Raw genomic sequence first — 4,801 nt, forward strand, 5'->3', positions numbered from 1 at the left:
TATTCAAAGTTGCAAGTTTATTCGACTGTACGGGTTGTTATTTTTTGTCCGTCCACAATTGTGCGGCACTTTTCTTTTCCACCTCCTCCCGGTTTGATATTCACCATGAACCATATCCCCACGTGTGTCCTGCCAACTGGTGTAAATGTTGGCGAGCAATGAGCAAACAAAATGCTTTTATCGATAATGTTGTTGAAATCGATAGTTGTCGGGCATACTTAGGAGGGGAAAGCATCATGTGGGTATGTTTACTTCGTATGCGACGCCATTGATTTATCATTCTGTTTGGCTATTATTTTTTTTTTATATTGCTTACCCATAATCATTAGTAATAGATTGGGTTTTTTTTATTTTGTATTTTAAAAGAATAAAAGCTACGCACGATAATCGTGTAAATAATTTTTTTTTCCTACCTGCAGAAATAGGAGGCCCTCGTAAAGAAAAAAGTTCACTTCTTCACTAGTTTGTTCATTACGGGAAACTTGGAGTTTCCATTATTAAAATCCACTTTACAAATAATCACTTTTCCCTACTGCCACCAATGCGAGCCGATGGTAGAAGCTCCATCTTCAAAATACACGCTACTTTACATTTTTTTATGTGTGGCTTCTAATTCTACTCACTGTAACACACACGCACACTTGGCAACGCTTTCGATCGTCCTTTCGAGTGCCGATTCACGATCGTAATACGCCGCAAGACACACACACACAACAGCGAAAGATCTGATTGGTGATACGGTACAGGACACGCGCTTGCTCGTCTCGCAGAATTCACGCTACACACTGCACAGCTGTTCGACAACAACTGAACCGTTGGTGAGTGCAGCTGTTATACCGGAGCCTGCTTTTATCTAATCGTACGCTATCACACACGGCCAACTTCGGGCACTAGCTTTAAGCTTCGTGCCGGGTTCGGGCGGGTTCGGAGAGCGCAGTCAAAAAAAAAGCTCGCATCGCTTGCACTATGGGATCGAAGAAGACAACTTAGATTGGAAGCACGCATGGAAATTGTATTCCACGGCTACATGAGATCGGCTAGAATTTTTTTTGACGGCCCAAATTAGCGCGGTGGAAGTCGAGCAGTTGAATGATTGTTTTGGTAAGGAAGTTTAGACTCTTAACCGGCTTCGGGCATCCCAGCACTTCTAATCTGTAAAAATGAAGTACTGATCGGAAGGTTTCGAAGCTATGATTACTAGTGCATAAAAGATTGCGGCTAGTTCTGCTGTGTAAACACTACGCGGCTGCCGAAATTTAAGCACACCAAAGCCAGTGCCCTCCTCGTCCATCAGTGTAGCACTGGAAACAGCTTACTGCCTACTGTAAAATGGGAACAGTTCAATTTACCCATTGAGAATAGTACAGGTTTACCCATAGTGTGTAACCGTCAGCTTCATGGTTCACTATGTTCGGCTGATTTTCCCGAAGCATTAGCAGTTGCTTCACAGAAGGCAGTGTGCGAGAAACCTTTCCCCGGTATCGAAAAAACCGCGCGCTACAATACGTGCGAAGGCGTGTTCACCTTTCAGCCTTTTTTCCGTAATTGTACGAATTTAACAGCTTATCATCAATGTGATAAGAATTGCTGAAATGATTTTCATTTATATTTCCATTTTTCTATGATTTTTTTTTGTTGGCCTCCACCCACTCAGCAGCATCCGATCTCCGCGAGGTTCGACACCACTTGATACACCCAACCAGCTTGCTAGAACCTTAGCTAGGCTCGTGGAGTTAAATTTCTTCTCCCACGAGATAAGGATTTACTCTAACAAATCTCCTTTACAGGGACACGGTTTGGACATGATTCTGTATTCAATCCGACAGAATGAAGGCCGTAATGCTTCCGCTTCTAACACCGTAGATGCTGAAGTCCGTCTAGTATTCTCGTTTACACAATAATATCGTGAGTCAAGGAGTCCGTTTCCCTAGAGAGTACCGGAAGTTCTCATATAAAACAAGGGTCAGCAATGTCCTGCCTGTGGACCATACCATTCCCTTCTGCTGTTTTTTTTTCTTCCGTCCTGCAATAAACAAATTGGAAGGCGAATAAATACTGACGAAACGTCATCAATCATGTGGAAAATCGTGCAATTAGTCCAACAACTTTTGCAGTTCGATAAATCAAAACTTAATTGTGTGAAACTTTCCTAGAATATCCAGAACTTGCCACCCCCTGAATGTAGAATCCCTTCTATGATTCCTTGGATGGAATTTGAACCTCAGTCCTACCATATGCAGACTGATGCCGTTGTCGCATCACCATCGGGCCCAGCCTTAAAAATTATTCCTATTTAATCTTGGAATTCCGGTCACTTATGTTCGATCGCTTCCTCAATTTTTTTGTTGGTGTCATCATGATGTGTTTTCGGATAAACAATGTATCAGGAAAGGCAATTAACGCACGCAAGTAGGTTTTGTTTTGTTTGACGATGCATACGATGATACATTTATCTATTATATTAACACTACTGCAATATACACAATTCGTAGAAGATAATACACATTAGCGGGGTAGAGAGTAAACGTAATAATTGTAATCATAAGCCGTACACAAACATAATCCTATAAGAAGTCAATGTTCAACCGTTGTATTATCTTCAATACGGAACGGAAACCATTCGCGCACGTGTTTAACACATCGAAAAAGCAGAAACGACAAAATAATTGCAAACAAAGAGCTAACAACCGAAAGAACATAGTAAGATATAATGAGGATAAGGATAGGATAAGTTCTATGGTCGTCTTGAGGTTTTGGATGCAAAGTAAACACCGAAACAGGACATACAGGAGCAAGAAGGCTCCCTCTCTCTCAAGCCATTTAACATTAATTCTTAAAGACACTCACACACACACCGTTCCAAATCCGCTTTTACATCGTTAATTTGATATTCTAATAAATTTTATAATTACAGTATGCCAATTCGTCGATGGACAAACATTAACAAATTAAGTCGAACGTTCCGTCTCAATAGCTCGCTGTTTTTTTCGTCACCCTGCATCCTATTTTGCGCCCATTTTGTGCCAATCTGCCAATTTTGCCCCTTTTGCGTGTGTGTTATGTTTCTGATTTCTGCTCTCTACCGTCCAGGATCACCCAGGAGCCAAGTTTAGTAAAGGTGGAGTGACATCACACACATACACACACTCGCACATACAATTTCAGTACTAGACGGCATTACATGGAACCTCGAATCTGTAACATTTACCATTCAACAGCCAAACAGCCAAACATGAACATGTGCATCGGTATGTGTATCGCACACAAGGTGTGAATTGTTTTACTATTTGTGTAGCAGATGAGCAGGAGGAGCGTTAAAGGAGAATAGCAATTCAAATATCAACATTTGCATCGTTTTGCAGCAATACAGATACGCTTAATTGTATACGAAGAGTTCAATTGAATAATATACCTAGCGCTATATATGAGAGTCATAGAGCGGATTTAATATATGTGCATGTATATGTGTGTATTGATTCTAGTACACCAGGAACAAGGGTTAATATCAGCCATTCATATTCGATTGCAACAACCGTTGCAATAATTTCTTTTTTCCACCATTTCTTTGTCTGCGTTTCCCTCTGTCCAGCTTTAATCAAAACGCACACACACATACATCCGCCCTCTCCTTTCCCTTTCTCTGTCGCTTTCTTTTCATCAGTTCCTAATTATAGCTAACTATCTAACATATACAGCGCATATATAATGCTACCATATATGCACCTACATATACCTACAGACAGATACGAATATGTTTTTATGCAGCGAAGTTGCCTCGACGGCGAGCATGTACAATTGTTTAATAAACACTAGCAAACACTTCCTTGCAAGAAAAAACAATCAATAACAAATATAATAAAGGAAACGATAACCAGTGAGTGTACACTGTCGGATCGGGAAATGAGCACATATGTAGAAAAACGCACACACACGCCTGGCGTCATTTATAAACGGCTAAGGAATGGATGGGAAAAGGGTGGATTGTCTGCTGGGGTAAGGTGTGGGAAAAGTGTGCGCATAGATAGGAATTAGAAAGTGTTTGTGTGTGTGAATAGGTGTGTGTGAGACAGGAAAGAAAATTCAGCCGATGGAGAAACCCCAACGGTGGCCGTTTCTTGGGAGGCGTACTGGTAAAATAGAGTATATGTATCACAATTTTGTCACAAAATACCACCATTTTTTTTCGGCGATTCGGCCATTTGCAATCGTCTTCACTTTCTTTCCCTCTTTATCTTTTTTTCTCTCGCATTTCTCATGCTCAGAAACATGCATATTGTACTGGACAGAGCAACTCGAGTCCGGACAGCAAGGTGTCCAGTTAGGTCAGACTCTAATGGCATCGTCCGCCCATCATACAGGAGAGCAATGATCGTATCCTTTCATTACATGGTAATAGCTAGGTAAACGTAAAATAATGCTTCCCTAGCGTTCTCTCACGATCACTCGCTTGTTCGTAAGCGCGAAATTCGTTCCTTGGTGAGGTTTGTAGAAAAAATATCACAAAACGGCCCTATTGACAAAATAGCTTTAATAGCCACTACTAAGGGATTTGTCTGTACAAAGTTGCCTCAATAGTGTCATAATTGGCAGTCTTTGTCAATAAGGGTACATCCACACAACGATCGCAACAACCATTCTTCAGTACATCGTGAATGTCGGCTACCAAACATGTTCTGACCGACCGTTTTTTCTTCTCCTCGGTTTGAATGAATTTGTTTGCTCCTTTGTGTTTGCACATCTTCAACAGGCGAAGTCTATCTAATATCGATGTTTGGTGAGCGCAACAATAGCACACAGCCAA

At 41.1% G+C, this 4,801-nt stretch overlaps 2 protein-coding genes across 4 annotated transcripts in view; one reads left to right on the forward strand and one right to left on the reverse strand.

The window, feature by feature from the left end:
• LOC126558897 (V-type proton ATPase subunit d) overlaps positions 1 to 4,801 on the forward strand; it is a 401,974-nt gene that overhangs the window by 370,227 nt on the left and 26,946 nt on the right. The gene's annotated exons all lie outside the window — the stretch shown is intronic.
• LOC126556704 (negative elongation factor D-like) overlaps positions 1 to 4,801 on the reverse strand; it is a 173,106-nt gene that overhangs the window by 82,594 nt on the left and 85,711 nt on the right. The window lies entirely within an intron of this gene.

Source organism: Anopheles maculipalpis, chromosome X (genome assembly GCF_943734695.1).
Source record: "Anopheles maculipalpis chromosome X, idAnoMacuDA_375_x, whole genome shotgun sequence".
NCBI classification, from domain to species: Eukaryota; Metazoa; Arthropoda; class Insecta; order Diptera; family Culicidae; genus Anopheles; species Anopheles maculipalpis.